The 18407-nt window shown below is 37.2% G+C and overlaps 1 protein-coding gene across 15 annotated transcripts in view; it reads right to left on the bottom strand.

The window, feature by feature from the left end:
• The window catches only part of LOC108966534 (poly(rC)-binding protein 3), a 134831-nt gene that overhangs the window by 98452 nt on the left and 17972 nt on the right, over positions 1-18407 (bottom strand). The window contains exons 1-2 of one of the 15 annotated variants that reach the window (XM_018929492.1): positions 16472-16572; positions 3829-3876 (exon numbers count right to left, since the gene is read on the bottom strand). The exons of the other annotated variants lie outside the window; for them this stretch is intronic. The gene's annotated coding sequence lies outside the window, so the exon portion shown is untranslated. Of the gene's footprint in view, positions 1-3828; positions 3877-16471; positions 16573-18407 lie in introns of those variants that run through there. 15 annotated transcript variants of the gene reach the window in all.

Raw genomic sequence — 18407 nt, 5'->3', positions numbered from 1 at the left:
AGAAGGTGACTATTTTGAAAAAAATAAATTAAAATAATAATAAAAATCTTATCAAAATTGCAAAACGTTTTAGCAAAATATAAAAATAAATAACTTAATAAAATCTCACTTCAAACAAAATATTAACAATATTCAAGAATTCAAAGACTCAGTCACATATACTTAAAATATTTGGAAAATCATTGTAAAAATTTAAATTAAAAAACAAAAATATTTAAAAAATAATAAATTTAACAAAAAATAAAAAAATAAAAATAATCTTAATATCCTGAACTGGGTATTAAATTATGCGTAATATAATAAAACGAAATAATATAAGTGATAAAGCTAATAGACTAGTAAAAAAAATATTGAAAATAGTAAAAAAATTCAAAATATAATATTTATGTATGTATGTACGTATATAAAATTCCACAAATTAAAAACGAAAAAAATTATTTAAATTACAAATAATAATCAAGTAACAAGATATTGCTGCCCAACATAACAAGCGGCCAAGCTAACAAGTTATTCAATAATAATTTATGCATTGATAAGTCCATATTTGATAATTATTTGGCGATAAGATAAGATCACATGTTAGTAGGAGGGCGCTTAGAAGGGAACACTCGAAATCCCTTTGGGAATTTAAATCGGCTAAACGGCCATAAATATGCATTTAACTTAAAGCAAGCGATACAAAAAGTCGAAAGTCGCACAATAATAATCACTACAATGAAACAGGCAAAAATTTGAAGCATTCGGTGGCATATTGGAAATCCTGACTGTCATTTAAACGATTGCGGAGTACTTATTAAAAATTTTCGGTACAATAACTAAGGCTGATATTTTCTAGATAACTTTGAAATTGAGGTTTATTACAAAATCTGTGCTCAGCAAAAAATTCAGTGTACAATTTCGAAATAATTACCAATAAAGGAACTCTTAAACTAAACAGCAATGACCTTATTAAATCAAGGCTTATAAGGCAGGTCTAAAACCACAAGCATTCCAAACGTACTTTCAGCGCACTTTAAACCAACCAAGCGGCCACACACAAACACTCCAATTCTAGCAACTGTAAATACATACGTTTTTTATTTTGTAATATTGTGCTGGAGCAAACCTGCTCGAAGCAAGTACAATTTTAGCTGCAGAGATTTCCTATTAAAAACTCACGTAAATATTCATTTGCAATTGGGACAGAAAAAAGTAATGGCAGACGAATGGGTAAATATTGTGACTGTTTCGATATACCCATATTCATATATGAGTGCTTGTGTGTTTGGAATAGGTATATGTACAGGCACACATATAAACTAAGGCAGACAGTGAAAAAGTGGACGCTACTCACACACGCACATATGCATATATAAACAAATAAGCAACTGTACTATTGCAAAAATTAGCAATGCGAAAACAACAAAAACAAATGCGCTCTTGGCTGCGGCTGCGTCGGTTAGAAATGCCTATAGAAGTCAAGGCAGATATACACTATTTGTATGCTGTACCTAAATGTCGATTGTGGAGATGCTCACAAAACACACACACATACATAAACTCAGCTGCGAATAATCGCTTTTACATTTCAACAACACGCATATGTGCACGGCATGCGAATGCGCAGACAGCAATCACTAGTCAACGCAGTAGTTGTTGTTTTTGTTGTTGTTGTTGCATGCATGCATTACAGCGCTGAGCGGCCAACCTGCAATTGCAATCTCGACTTGGCAATAACAATGGCAATGATTGTGGCGCTGATGACTGTAATGATGGTGGCTACTACTGACGTTGCAACATCAACTGATATTGTTGTTGTTGCCTTTAGATTATAGCTTGGCGTAAAGCAAGTCATTGCATTCTATTGCTGCGCGGCAGCGCAGATGTGAGTTAGCGCAACGTTGAGTTGCATATTGCTGTGTCGACGATATTGCACAACAACAGAATCGTATGAAAATTGCAATAAAAGTGGAAAATGAAGAAAAAACGTTCATTGCGGCTGCGCTGATGCGGCAATACCCTACCTTCCAGGCAAAAACTTTATTTTGATCGTTCAGTTTGTACGGCAACTATAAGGTATGGTGGTCCGATTCGACCAATATGTGCAAAGATTGCAGTGCTGTCTTAGAAAAACACTGTACCAAGGTTTGTGAAGATATTTTGACAAATACGAAAGTTTTTCATTCAAGGTTTAAAACTTGATCTATCAGTTTGTATGGCAGCTACATATGTATATGTTATAATGATCCGATATCGACGATTCCGACAAATTAGTAGCTTCGTAAGGAAAAAAGAACGTGTGCAAATTTTCAGCTCGATAGCTCAAAATTGATAGACTCTATAGGATCTCGGACTGTGTCCAGCTGCGTGCTACAAAGTTGGTGAGCAATTTAAAATATCCTGTATAGGGTATAAAAATATACTACTGCGTATATTCATGCACACATGTGTGCGTGTTCCATCAATACATTCATGCATGTCAATAAGTAAACAGTTCCTACAAAAAGTATAGTAACACTCGTTGCACCGCTACAAAAATGCAGTGTTGCAATTGCCGGCTGTCAAATGTGTGGACTACAAAGCGACGAGTGAAGTAGAGGTACGGTGGTTAGGGAGCGTTGGAACGCACTTCGTCGTTGAAGCCACAAATGCAATATCGGCACTGGCGGCGTTGATGCTTGCGCTCAGCGACAGTAATATGCTGCCACAAATGCAATTGCTGTTGTTTTTGTTGTTGTGCAGTTTCCTGGTGGCAACGCAAAGTGCTGAAGTATTTATAGTCACAACCACAAACGACGAGTCGCGTCGAGTCGAATCGGCGACCACAACAATGTGACGCACACACGCGTAAATGCTTTGAGTTCGTTGGCATGTGTATGTATGCGTGTGTTTGTATAAGCATGACATGCGATGAAAGGCAGCAACAAACCTCAACAGCAAAGCGCAACGTCAATGGAAACGTCAACATTTGCGAAAATTACAAAAAAAAAAAAAGAAAAGAACAACAACTTTATAAAACACATTGGAGCGGTAAGCAGTGCGCTCAGCAGTAACTCATTAAAAAATCACTGCCATGAAAATAAATCTAAGGCTGAATCTCAACAGCGGCGCTCGCGTGTTAGTCAGACGCGGCCAGAAGCAGAACACAACAACAGAACTCAGCAAGCGCTTTAATCAACGCTCATTCACTCAACGCTCCACCAGCACACCACTCCACTAGCCATCTCCACCGGCGCTCAGTCACGCTGCCGCCTGCTCACGCGCCTCATCTACTCAGCGCCGCTGGGTGGGGGCTCTCAGGCACAGTTTTTAGTATATTTACTTTATGACGTTCCCATTTTTTGCAAGTTTTACTCGGGTTTATATAGTTGTGATGCTTTCAAGTAATAAATGCGCAGACACGCCGCGGATATTGTGTGCGAGCACAGTGGGACTCATGCGCCAACTGGGGGACACAGTGGATACTAGAAAGTATACATCGTTTTAAGAACGCCTAAACAATGTGTGAAGTGATTTGCGAGCTTTCAAAATTTCAATTCTAAAACGAAGTATGCTGATCATTGCTCTTAGTCTACACAGAACCAATCAGTAAGATGCTAGAGATTTCAAAAATCGCTAATTGTTGCAAATGGTATATGATTTCTGGAACCCTGACTGAATTATTTATGGATTTGGGAATAGTGAAACTATATCCTACATTCCTTCGGCGTCATTACTAGTGTAGATAAAGTAAAACTCTGATTTAGATAACTTCAATTATAAAAACCCGGTCCAGACTGAGCTTCAGATCAATATATAATATAATACCGCCAAGAGTACAAAACTATATATAAAAAATATGTGAGTTACCTTTTAAGTCTTCAAAACACCCAGTCACAAACAAGTATATTAATTTACCTGGAAGAGAAATAAAAAAATATTAATTAAACACATTTTTTTTTTTTTTTTTTTGATATAAAATTAATTATTTGTAAACTTTGAAAAGGGTATAGAATCCCCTTTAAAAAATAATATGGAATCATTAACAAGAGATTCAAAATATTTCAAAACCGCTCGGCTTCAGTTATCGGTTAATGTAGTTGAAAGCAAGGTCTTCAAAATATTCTTCGGTTATACTAGAATGAACTTGAATGACCACGTAAAATAGATGTAGTGACGAGAAAAAGGCTCGAACCATCCATCCATCAGATTTAGGAGTGTATCACAAAAGGTCAGCCTATATTTTCTAAATATGTAAAATACGGGGTGGGTTTGGTAGAATGTAACCCATAGAATTTGTGGAATAAAAGAACTTTACATAGATATAATAGGTCAATATGAAATGCGCTGACCGAACAATAAAAAGGTGGATAAATGTACTAGCCTCCTTCGATGTACGATATATTCACCGGTATACAGGCGGATTTGATTTTTTCAGTAGACAAATTTTGTTGAGAAAAAAGATAGGTGCTGTCATTTTCCCTTTCTGACAGCTCTCTCATCAAATATGATATTTAGTTTTAAAATTGGAAATTTCGTCTAAAAGCTACCACAAGTAATATGTACACTCAGCCAAATGCCAAGATACCTTCCTAATCCAGGCGGTAACATCGACATCTGGCGTTATTTGAGAATATAAACGGTGCAGGTGACACTAGAAGAGACTTGACCGCCAAACTATAGTTTTGTTGGCAAAAAAATCATAGATAGATGTCTGAGATCATAACTTCGAATTGCGTATATGCCACTGGACTTGTCAACTCTGTCAAATCAGAAGCTAATAACCACACGAAATTTCCGGTTACCAAGTCGAACAGGAATTATGCATTATGCCAAACACTAATTGAATATTTATCTGGATCAATCTGTCGACGCTCTTTCAAAAGCAATAATCTACTTGGAGACATGCCTTTATGAGAGAATTGTTTTTTTGCTAAATTAAAACTACTTTTTACTCACTAGCGCTGACTCAAAAACAAACCAGAATATGGAACGCATATGGTCATACCTTAAGTAAACACACACACAAGCAGATACCAACATATGGACGAGTAAACAAGTCGAGTAGCGAGTATCATAGCCTGTTTTACCGTCATCATAGAACCAAACATTTTCACATAAGTATTTATGGATGTTTGTGGTGCAAATTTACGATTTCTGCTCAACAAATAATAACGCTGGCTAGGTCGGGAATCGCGGCGCTGCACGCCACCGTGAGGCTTGCTGCGAGTAGGATACCGAGACCGCAAGTTTAACTACAAACTAGAGACGGCCAGCCACATGGGCGCATTTAATACATATGTATGTTGAACTGGTGATGGGAGAGCGGGAGCACACGGTGAGTGAATGAGTGTAAAACATAGGAGAAGTAAAACTGGGACCGACGTTGGAGCTTTGCTAGCCGTTGGTGAGGGGAAATAAGAAAATCTAAAAAAGAATCGACTAAAAGAAGAACTCGGAAATGAGCACTAAGCTAAGAATGGAGAGAGCTGTTTTTATGGAATGGAACACGCATACACATTTTGTGTTTGTACATAATGAACTCTAAAGCAAATACGAAAGGTGAGCAGCTGGTGTGGCGGGCAAGAGGTGTGTCTGGCAGCGAAGAAGAAAACAGAAAAAACAAACACGAAAGAGGCACTCGCTGGTGAAGCTGAAGTAATCGCAATGACGAGCATCGCGCTGCACACTGATGAGGTCGTTGCAATGGGTTATTTGTATGCATGCGTGTGTATGTGTTGTATGTGACAATAAAAATGAATGGAGAAAAACAAATTTATGGAAAATAAAAGGCTAAACGGTAAAAGACGGAAAACGGTCGTTAAACTGGGGAATCTGCTATAAAAGTAAGCAAATAAAAATGATGTGGAATTAAACGAGCTAACTGCAACTACAACAAAAATAATAAACAATATGTAGCAATGTTTACAATAGCAATAACTTAATAAAATGAAGAAAAATCTAATAATTGAAAAAAAAAAAATCAATAATAAAAAAATAAAATAATTTAATAAAAACTTAAAATAATTAATAATTTCTACTTAAAGCAAACAAAAAAATTTATATTAACAAAAATATATTAAAATAGAATAAAAATTTAAATCTATTAAAAATTGAGCCAATAAAAATAAACCTAAGAGGAACAGACCTTAAATTGGTCTACGTCGTAACTATACTACCATATAATTTCCATACAAGAACTTAGACTCTATATGCCGATCTGAATAATTTTTTCGGAGATTGAATTTTAGCCTTAGATAGTAAACCATGCCGAATTTTGTGAAGATATCTCCTCAAATAAAAGAGTTTTCCATACAAGCACTCGATTCCGATCGTTCACTTTGTATGACAGCTAACTGCTATAGTGGACGATACCGACAAATGAACAGTTGCTTGGGGAGAAAATGCCGTGTGTAAAATTTCAGATCGATATCTAGTCGCATATAGCATATAGAATTAATATTGGGTAGTCGAAAAAGACGTATTTTGTAACCAATATACCGTATTTAGAGTGTACAGATATACGATGCATAAATCAATGAAAATAGGAAATAAAGTGCTGAAAATTATTTATGTGCTCTTTAAGTGTTTATTTAAAATTTTATTCGCTTCACTTATTTTGATGACATTTTTAAAGCAAATAAAAACAAATTAAATGATGAGGAAACCAAATAAATTAACACGTGACTCATATAATAAATGGAAAAGAAAATAAATCAAGGGGCGTGTAGGTGATTGTGCCTGCGGATGTGTGTACGTGTGTGTGTAAAATAAGTGAGCGACGCGGTCTAATAATTGATGAGTATTGATTATAAAAAGGTCAAAACTATGTAATAAAATAGAAATAGAAAGCAGAAGTAAATAAGAGAGGCATTCAGAAGAAATTATTAATATTATGTAAAGAAAAACAATAAATAACAATAATAGTTATTGCGAAAAATGAATGGGAGGTTCAGAAATATGTAATAAATATGCAACAAATGGGCATTTAAACAATGCTTTCGATTATTTTTTACACAAGTGGGCTAAAAATTGGCACATTTTTCTTTCAGTCGATACCACGCTTTCCGGAAATCACTTCACTAAGGGCTAAATAAGATTGCAAAAAACTTGTCTGAACCGAAGAAGAAAATTTCGGAATATTTTCAAACAAAAATTAACAAAATATTTTTAAAATATTAATTAAAAAACATATAAAAAAAAACTAAATATTAAAAAAAATCTTAGTAATTACTAAATATTAAAGAAAAACATAAATAAAATACTGAAAAAAATATTTAAAGTATTAAAAAAAAATACTAAATATTAAAAAAAAGAAGCACCCTAAAATACAAAATGTTTCAGCCTGAGTTTGCCGAAAGTTGGACAATTGCAAAAAATTCATAAGAAAACTTAAAATTTTCAAAGACAAAAAGTTTACAAAAGATTTTCAAAACATAAATAAAAAATACAAAATCTTAAAAAAAAAATATTTTCTAAGACTGATTTTTTTCAATTTTTTTTTCATTTTAACTCTAAAATATAGAAACTCTATTCAAATTACTAAAAATATATTCAAGCCTAATTAACAATATACATTTCATTAAAAACAATATTAATTAAAAAAAAATAAAGAATAAAAGCTTTTCATAGTTTAAATCAATAAAAAGAAATAATCATGAGAAGAAGTGAAAATTAAATAAATATGTAAGGGGAACAATCAGTAAAAACGCGCCAGAAATTATTATTTGCGCGTAAAAAAACGATAACATGCTTTGTATGGAACAACAACAAGAACAACACAAAAAAAAAAAGCATGTCAAGAATAACCGCAAGAACGCGCAAAATGCCGGGCGGGCAATGAACGCTGCTGTGTTCAACAACAATGCAAGAACTCTGTAAAAGCAAGAACGATAACAGCAGCAACCACAGCAACATCAATACCTACAACAAGAGCAAATGTAAAGCGCCAAAGAACAGAGCAAAAAGCAAAAAAGAAGCCAAAGCGACGCACACAAAGACACAAACACACCATCAAGCTTAACGACTGGAAAATCACAGAGTGGAAAAAGAAATTAAAAACGTCAGCGAGGAAGAAAAGCAAATAAACGAAGCGTCCGCGAAGGAAAGCGACAAACAGAGTCAATGACGAGTTGGCACAATGACTCCGTGGCGCGGCAAGTTGCTGATACTTGGTGCTGACTGTGCTTGTTGTTGCTGCTATCATTTTTTGTTATTCTTGCATGTCTATGTACAGTGTCTTGCGATTGAATTGCAATCGCATTATTTCGCATTTAATTTCTTCCACGTTCGTTTGTGTGTGCGTGTCTTCTGTTACTTTCTGCAGCGAATAAATCCAAACGCATAGCGAATGGTATTAAGCAGTGCAATGTATGCATGCACAGCTCACACACACATGCGTGCACGGCAAACGCACTCGTCCCTCGGGGCGGCACAGTGCACCCGGGCGTATGAGTTACTACGCATTGGCAGTGAGGCGCTCTCGAATGGCCGGCGGTGTTGTCATCTGTGAGTGCGTGTGTTTATACGCTGCTCACTTGGCACTTTATGCGCGTTTGCGTTTTCTCGCATTTCTTAACCTTTATTTTTGTTTCTGCCGTGCGCGCGCTTTTATTTTTAGCAGTCGGGAAGAATGCTAGACAAAGGTGCAGCAGTGCAATAGACAAAGCCGAAGACGTGGCTGCGCATTCATTGCGTGTTGATGGCCTGCTTCGTTGGTCTTTCGCGCGATAACTTTAACGGGTTTTTTTTTGTTTTTGTAGCAAATGGGAGAAATGTCGGGGGATATGAAAAAAGAAATTTGAAATGCAAAAAAAGTTAAAAAATAGAAAAGAAATATTTGTATAGACAGTCTTGACAGCATTGACGAGCGACGCGGACACAAATGCATACACACACATACATACATACGAAGCAGGCACTCGTCGCCGCTATTGATAGACAATAGTGCCTTGGCGCAGTGATAGATTGACGTGGCAATTGCATGGGCGAGTGGACAAAAGTAAGATTTGAGAAAAATTGCAAAAATATCGTGGACTTCACACTGCACCTAAAGCGCTTATATTTGGTGCGAAAGAAATTTGCGAAAAAATAGAAAGAATTTTAATTTGAGACGGAATAGATTTTCCGGCAGATTGACAGGTACAGCGAGAAATTGCGCATACAAAGAGGGGTATAGAAATGTTGTTGTAAAAAAATGAAAAAAAACTGAACTTCGAGGCTGTAATACCCTACAGAAGTACATTTCTTATAACGTAGAAGGTTATAAAATGAAAATTAGCTCGATTTTGATCGTTCGGTTTATATGATGGCTACAAGTTATAGAGACGCAATCTGAACAATTCCCTCGGAGATTGAACCATTGCCTTAGGCAATAACCCATGATCAATTTCGTAGATTTCTCGTCAAATGAGAAATTTCTTCATACAAAAACTCGATCCCGATTGTTCAGTTTGTGCGGCAGCTATATTTTACGGTCATCCGATCTGAACGATTTCCTCGGGGGTTGCACCATTGCCTCAAGCAATAAGCCATGCCAAATTTCGTAAAGATACCTCATCAAATAAACAAGTTTTCGATAAAATAACTTGATGCCGATTGTTCAGTTTGCATGGCAGCTATATGCTATAGTGCTCTGATGTTGGCGGTTCAGACGTATGAGTAGCTACTTGAGACGGAGAGGACATATGCCAAGTTTCAGATCGATATCCTAAAAACTGAGAGACTAGTTCACTTATGTATATATTATACAAACGGTCATTTTAAGATCCAAGCTAATTTCACGAGCTTTAAGATACACCCTACCAGATATACTCTAAATTTGTCATTTTTGCTTTCGTCGCTTACCATGGGCAGCACTTGAAGTGTAGAAATTGAGAAAAACCTTCACTAAGAAGATTATGAAAGATGTAGGTTAAGTAAAATGATAGAAGATAATGAAAGGTGAAAGAAGAAAGGCAGTGAAACAATAAGTGGGAGACAATATACCACTAACAGTATTTTTGTTGAGTACTACTTCATAAAAAAAAAGCCATAGAATAAAAAATTATGGTACATAACAAAAAAAAGAGGGTTGCCACCTGATAATTGATAAAGTTAACGCAACACTAAAATATGGGAAGTTCATAAACATTTTTGAGCGGAGTTGCCACCTATTGATAAATATAATTGTGTGTGGCCGCAGTTCCAACTAGAACAGTAAATAATTTCTAAATCTTTGCTATTTCAGCAACACATGCAAATATACTTTTATGTGTGCGTGTACATATACATGTTTTTACGTACGTGTGGCACGATTGCAGTTGCGATTAAGCAGATACTTTGGCTGACATATGAACTAGGCGACACACTGCGGAGCAATTCGTAAAGCTTGGCGCTGTTCTTGCATTATTGCTGTTGTTGCAATGGCGTCGACTGGTGCGGTTTGACCACATTGCAATGCCGCGACTTAGCACCCAATTCTATACATGTGCACATTTGTTGATAAGTTTGTATGTGACTGTTGAAAACATAAAATATTTAGTGCAGCAGGCTGCCGTGCTTATGCAGGCAGTGGTAGCGAAAGGAAATGTGATGGGCTGGTTTGCATGGAAATGGTCTGATCTGCACATTATCTTCGGATATTATAGTGTCATAGCCTTAGACAAAAAATTATGTCAGATTTCCTGAAGATAATTTGTCAAATAAAAGTTTTCCACATAAGAACTTTATTTTAATCGGTCAGTTTGCATGGCAGCTATATCTTCTAGTGGTCCGACCTACGTAATATCTTCGGAGATTATAGTGCTGCCTTGGATAATGGACTGCCGAATTTCATGAAGATATTTTGTCAAATAAAAAGATCTTTCATACAAAAACTCAATTTTGATCGAACAGTTTGTATGCAGTATTGTCAAAGTTAAAAACCCACTCCAAATTTTATCAAGATATCTTGTCAAATAAAAAGTTTTTCATATGGAAACCTGATACCGATTTTTCAGTTTGTATGAAAGCTATATGCTATAGTGGTCCAATATCGGCGGTTCCGACAAATTAGGAGCTTCTTGTGGAGAAGAGAATATGTAGAAAATTTCAGATCGATTCTCAAAAACTGAGAGCCAGACATGACATGATCAATCGACTCAGCTTTTTACGCTGACCATAACGTATAAAACACTCACAGTTTGTACTTTTCGTAGCTTCTTTTGAAAGGCATTTTTCATGCCTACCACTGTATACACATTTATGCGAAAGCCAGTATTTATTTAGGCTTGTAGGCTCACGGCACTTGCCTTATCACTGGCATAGATTCCACTCTATTTGTGTTGTGGTGCGTATGCAGTGCAATTGTTGTTGGCAATGCAGCGGAGCCAACATATTTCTGTGATTTGTTTTTTTCTATTTGATTTGGCTTTTAACACGTTTTTCTAATTTTTATGCGATTTTTTTCCATAACCCTTGCTACATATATATGCACATTTCCCGTGCGCTTGCTGACTCCAGTGACGGTGACGGCCTCCTTTTACGCTATGCGGTGCTTAGCTACCCGGTGCTAACGGCTCGTGTTGCCGTTTCACACCGCCGCCCACCGTCACTGTGGTTGTTGCGCCTGCTGTAGTGGCTCATATGTAGTGTGCACGTAAGCGTGTGTGTTTTGCGCATATACGCATGTGTATGTGGCAGTGCAATTTCCTAGCGTACGCCGCTGCGCGTGTGTCAGCTACAACTTTTGGCTTCTTGTGTCGCTCAAATTTAGGGCATTCACTTGTTGTTGTTGTTGATTCGTGTATGTCTGTTTGTCGATTTATGGCGTTGCTCTGTAGTTTGTGCTCATACATACGTGTGCCCCCAACGTGCAAGCAACCTGCGTTGCCAAACCATAAACATGATTTCGCGAAGCAAAAAAAAAAAAATAAAAATAAAATAAAAGAAAATAAAAAAATAAAAAAAATACATTCATTGGAAATAAGTGGGAAAAGTGGTAATATGCGCATAATTAGCAGTGTGTTTTGTTAGATTATTTTCTAAGTTTTCATGCGCTGTAAAGTACAGCTAGACGCGACTTAAACGATGTTTCGCTAGTTTCTAGCATAATACAAATTTTTCTCACATCTGATGAACCCACCCGCAACCGATTAACATCAAAGTACATTTTTTTGACCGCCTTTCGACAGGAAATGTTTGTTCGGTACGCCAGTTATGAAAGTTTTGGGTACGGAACGGTTCCGTGCTAGACTCCTACCATAAAAATATTAATCTCTGAGGGATCTCAAGAAATATAACTTGTGGATCGACTGAACTAATTTCGTTAAAATTATAGGCATGAAACGTGTTAACGCTCCACTCGTACAAAAGATCTGAATCTATGAAGGTTTTTACTTATGGACCAACTCAACGATTTTTGATAAAGTTGTGGGTATGAAGTTGTCTCTAGAACCAGAGGAAGCAAAGGATCTCCACATATGTTACTTATCGATTAACTCACCCTTCTTCGTTAAAGTTTTGAGTATGAAGCACGCCAATGCTAGACACGTATCAAAAGAGAACTGAATCTCTTGCAAGAACAACGTCAAGTAGAGGTTGTAAAAGAGATACTTGACAACAAAGCTGAAAACCCTACATTCATCAAACTAGTGACGATATGTGAGCTATTTTGAGGACTCTAATAAAGAGTAATAAAATATTTCGAAATATTTTTCATTTGTTTAGTCCTCATGTCACGGATTTATTTGCAACGAAATACTATATAATAATACCTAAAACCGAAAGCCGCATAGCACACCCACGTAATGTGCAAAAACCACTGTTTATAATACCGAAAACCGCAGCATATCTAACACCATGCGTTAAAGTACACAAACAAATATATGAGAGTGTGTTTGAGATTTTGGACGAGGAAAATATTTTCATTTTATCAATTTACAGCAGATTGGATGAATAATGTGAAGCGGTATGCGGGGCATAAGTGACGACGATATCGGTTATGCAAAAACAAAACAACAAAAGCAACAAACAAGGAAAGACAAGTTAACTAAAAACGAGAAGCGTTGAGACAAGTGAACTGGAAAGCTGAAGTGACATACAAGCTGCCACTAGGCATTAGCGAAGCGAATGAAGCGGACAGACGTGCGGAGAAGGGGAGAATATAGATAAACGAGTAAGAATAGATGGCATAGAGATGGATTGAAACTGCGATTGAAGGAAAACTGGGCTTCGAGATTGGATGGGGAAAGAGGCTAGTTGGTGAAAAGAGGTTAGGTGCTGGAAAGAGTGTAGGCGGGAGAAGGAGGTTAGTTGGATAAGTTGATTTCGGTGACGAGCACGAGTAAACTTGAGATGGCAATTTGATGTATGCTTTGAGCCAACGGTCGTTCTTGTGTATTGCAGGGTGTTGTTTGACGACTTCGGCAGAGGGTGAACGAGAGATCGGGGACGAAGACGGCATATGCACGACGACAAGTTTTCGCATGTTTCGCACATTTTTCTATTATGGCAAGATGTAAAAATAAAATATTAATGTAAAAACTTGCTGCTGCTAACTATGAAGTGTATTATATGTGTTGCTGGCAAGGGGAGCGCGCGCGCAAGCTGCAGACAAGTGGGCAAACAATAACAGCAACAACAAAAACAACAAAAAAATGGTGCTTCGCAAAAAACTTGAAAACTTGTGAGAATAGCAGACAACAACAACAACCTCAACAACAAGAAAAATTGTGTTTCACCAAAATCTTGAAAACTTGCAAACAACAACAACAAAAATAACAACGAAAACAGCGACAACAACAAAAATTATGAAGAAAAATTGCGTGTATACACGGGAAACAACAAAAAATAACTCAAAACAACAACAATAAAAACAATAATAATACCAACAATACCTACAACAACGAGCGTTCATTTTGAAAACAGCAATAATAATAGAAGCAACAATAGCAATAATAAAACTAACAACAACAATAACAAAAATACAACGAGTAGCAACAACATCTACAAATCAACTTGAATTGCGAAACTTTTCCAATGTGAAGAAGTGCGAATGAATGCGGATATGCGATGTGAAACTTGCTGCGGCTGCTTGCTGCACCACAGGAGGATGCACTTGCCACAAAGCAGCAGCGGCGGCAGTAGAAGTTAAGTGGATTATGCTAGGCGAGTTGCAGACAATTATATGCATATGTCTGTTTGAGTCTGTGCAACATGCTACCACCAACAACCACACAAAGATAATTGAATGGCGTGGTGAAAGCGCATCCGTCATGCCACTAGAAACGCAGTCGCACGGGAATGAGGACAGAGCACGCAGCGCGACGGGCGCATGGACCCCAGCGTTGAAAGCGTAGCTGCAGCAACGAGCCGTGTGTAATAAACATAAAGTGTTTGCTGCTGGATAGATAATGGCGAAAGTAGCACAAGAATCAGCAGTGCATTGATAGCGCACTCGAAAGACGACGAGCTTGGCGCAAGTCGAGAGGTCAGAAGATGCGACAAATCTGTTGAAGACGACGTGGCATGAGCTCTGCAGCACGAAGTTCAATTGTTGTTGGGGCGTTGGAAATGAGTTCATGTGCTATTTAGCGGATGAAATGCTTAGCCAAACGCCATGCAAGCTGTACTTTGGTGGCAAAACGAGATGAAGAAGAAGAAAGCTGATGACGATGTCGTTGCTTTCTACACTCGTCTGTGGAGATAGCGGATAAGTGGAAAATCGGAAAAACTTTCGACAGTTAAAGAAACTCATTCTGCGAAGGCGCACGCATGTGGCTAACGCAGGACGCAGCGTTGATGCGTTAATAGGCGTTGGCGTGCGTTCAGCTTTCCTCGCATTATTTCAATTCTATGCTTCGCTTTCAGGCGGTTCCGGATAAGAACCGTAAGAAAAGCTGAGCACACCGATTTTTATAGGCTAAAGTTACGCAATTATTAGTTCAAGTTAAGTGTAATTAATTGAATACTAAATGATCAACTTAATGACCATAGAAAATCACTTTTACGAACTGTCATTAAAATGTGTCTTGGTGACAGCTTTTGAAAGTTCTTTAGCACTTTCACGCAATCTAAGTAAATGACGAGGGTTGCTGTGTGTGTGTGTGTGTGTATGTGATGCCATAACTCGTACTAAGCAGGCTGTGATAAAATTGTCTTAAAAGATTTTCCAGCTCAAGGGGCAGGAAATAGGAGCCAAATAATAAGAGGAGTAGAATAGTCAGCCTATTCGAATATAGATCCGTTCCAGTTATGAATACTCGAATTTAACAAATAGCTAGTTTTATTAACATGCATCTTTTCACACAGTTTTATAATGACTCGACTAAGTATTGTTCGGGGCCTCGTCGGAGATATACACGATCCTCAAAATCTGAGGGCCAAGTTCGCGTATATACAGATAGACAGTTACAAACTTCGTGGCAAACTATGTATATCCTATTCAGGGTATAAAACTTAGTTTGGAACTATTTTAATATACAGAAAGAAGCTAGATGTATGGGTTCCGACAAGTTAACGGAGAAAATATAATAGACCGAAGCTTCATCTGCGAATTTCTGATTAATCGCAAGAAAAGCGATTCATTTCTAAGCCAGCAAACATTGCTGATGAAAAGTGGATCCCTTACGACGACGGCAAACGAAAATGGTTAGGGTCAAAACGCGCTGAGTCGGCGTAAAGGGTAGCCAAACCAGGTTTGACGATCAGGAAGGTTTTGCTTTGTGTCTCAGAGAATTATCTACAATGAGTTACTCTCCAAGGAACCAATCACGCAGAAGTAGCCAGCTTTGGGCAATAAGAAAGGAATTATGTTCCAAAGGGCTACGTCAGAGCTCATAAAACGATAGTGACTCAACACAAGCTTCGGGAGCTCGGTTAAGAGGCCGGATCTGGCATTAAGAGATTGCTGCCTGTTCAAGACGATGGACTTTGCTGGTGAAAAAGTCGCCTCAAGAGAAGCTTGTGAAAATCGACTGTACCCAGAAGCAGCTTCCTTTGGCCAATAAAAAAGGAAGTCCGGACCCGACACAAAGTGATTAGTACCTATTCCCGTCTAAGACGACTGATTTTGCTGGTAAAAAAATCTTCAAAGAGTAGCTTGTGAAAATATGATCTGCCAGTTTGCTGCCAATAGGGACAAGGGTTTCTATGAAATTACCTTAATAGGGATATTATATTTCCAGGGTTTCAGTGTAAAAAAATATACCGAGAGCGAAATTTGTACTAGCAGATTGAAAGGCCGTCTGTTTTGGATTTTTTATATAAGAAACAGTTATGCTTGAGCATTTTACTATACAAGCTACTTAAGTCAGTAAATTATTTCATTAAACGGTTGAGAAGTAAAAACTTTAAGCGTACGAAAAATAACTTAGAATTCTATTATTTACTCAAAAAGTTATCATTTCCATCCTTGAAGTCTTATTTAATAGAAAAATATTTGAAAAACATTTTTTATACCAATTACTTTTAGCTTATCGAAAATTGTATGTGGCAAATAAATTTCTGTTACCAAGAAAAATATGCTAAGAAATACAAAAATTTTGCAACTTACACACACACGGCTGTACACTCATGAATATACACACATATATTAACTGTAGCAAAAGTCATACGAAATTGCCTTCAATACCATAAGTGTACACGAGTACGTACCTGCAAAGAGAAAAACAAGCTCAATTAAAATATATTTCGTTAACATATTTTCTTAACTACCAAAGCCAATAGTTGTAGTATTTACAGTAACCACAACAAAAACCGAAAGATTCAAATCAGAGATGGAATAAACTGATAAATACCAAGAGCAAAAATTGTGTGGAGAAAATGAACAGACAAACTTTTGGTAAACAACTCGGAAGTCACATATAAACTTATTAAAGTCGATGAAAAGATAAACCGAACAAATGGACAGTTAAAAAGATCAAGGAGAACAGGTGTTAATTGTGAAAATAAATATGTATATATATGTACATTACGAATATTGATGATGTGCATGAGTCCGAGTCTTGTGTGCACTGCACAGGGTATTTGAGAATAAAATTAAGCACAATGATACGTAGTGAGGAACAAGGAAAGACACTTGATGATATTAGCTAAGCTTCTAAATATTTGAGATGTTATGTTTACTCATTGCTTTTATAAGAAAAAACAGCTGATCGTTTTTACTTTAGGCACCTTCAATACTGACAGTACTGAAAGAGAAAGAGTTGTCACTGCGAGCATGGTGGTGGTTCGGCGGCATACAGTGATGGAACTCTATGCATTCAAGTATTGGATTCAAATCACTAGGTGGGTCTTAAAGTGCTGCCACCATGCGCAGCCACAAAAGTGAGGAATTAGTACGAAGTTATACTGCAAACCAAGAGCCAGCGACAAAAGTACGACAAAACTTCCCGTCGAGCGCTGCAGCACTGTCGCATTGACGATTCGCTATATTTGGCCATGGCGTAAATCATTATTAGCGCTACTCGTTGCGTGCCTTTCCCCGCGCGCTCGTATAATGGCCTTTATGGCGCCGACACATGTGCATGCGTAGCCAAGAAAAGCAAACAAACAAAAGTATGTGCATAAATTTTTAGAAAACGCAGAGGAAAAAAAATTGCGATTCTGTGTAAATTTGGCACAAAAATGGGCAGCGTAGCCGATGGGACGCACTGCGACCATGCAAAGAGCAGCAAGCGCATAGTATGGAGTACGTCATGTAAAAAACAGTGAAAAAAACAACAAGGAAAAGAATACAAGTGCGGCGCAAGTAAAACAGCGGAAAAGGTCAGTGGAAAGGCAATAGCAACACTAAAGTGGAATAAACACACACACACATATATACTTCAATCAAATATCATGCACACATACTTACATATGCTATGATGGATATAAGTACATACAATACAGAGGCTAAAAGTGGAATTGGGTTGAGTTGTGTTAGGTTATGGTTCTGCTTTTTCTCTGGCAGCGCATATAATTCCTGTTTTCGTTGGCTTCTCGCCTTTTTGTCGTACGCTTGACTGCTGTGACATTATCTTGACAAATCTTGCCAAGTTAAGATCGGCAACAAAATGGCCAGCAAACTCGCACGACAAGGCGTGCACTCAATATGCCCAACTTAGAGCGACGATTTGTAAGTAGAGGCGAAAAACAACAATAAAAAGAAAAAGTGAAAAACGACACATGCGAGTGGTACCTCAGCGTATGTATGTACGTATGTGTGTGTGTTTAAAAGTGAGGGCGTGTGTCTGCTTGTTTATTATTGTTTAATATATGTACATATTTTTCTACTTTATCAGTTTTTGTTTATTTTTTCACAAATGCTGTGAACGTAGTCCGGCGTGAATTGTTTACTTTAGTCAATTTAGTGCTGCAATCATTGGCATTACCAGATGTTTAGTATGCTCACATTATGACCGTATGTATATAACTATGTGTATTTAGACTTAAGACCCTGCAGGAAATTTTATTAAATACAATTTTTTTAATTTTTATTATTATAAAGT

The sequence above is a fragment of the Bactrocera latifrons genome, unplaced genomic scaffold, assembly GCF_001853355.1.
Source record: "Bactrocera latifrons isolate USDA-ARS-PBARC rearing strain unplaced genomic scaffold, ASM185335v1 scaffold_163, whole genome shotgun sequence".
In the NCBI taxonomy this organism is placed as follows: domain Eukaryota; kingdom Metazoa; phylum Arthropoda; class Insecta; order Diptera; family Tephritidae; genus Bactrocera; species Bactrocera latifrons.
The sequence above is the reverse complement of the archived record's forward strand: the minus strand, read 5'-3'. Positions and strand labels throughout refer to the sequence as shown.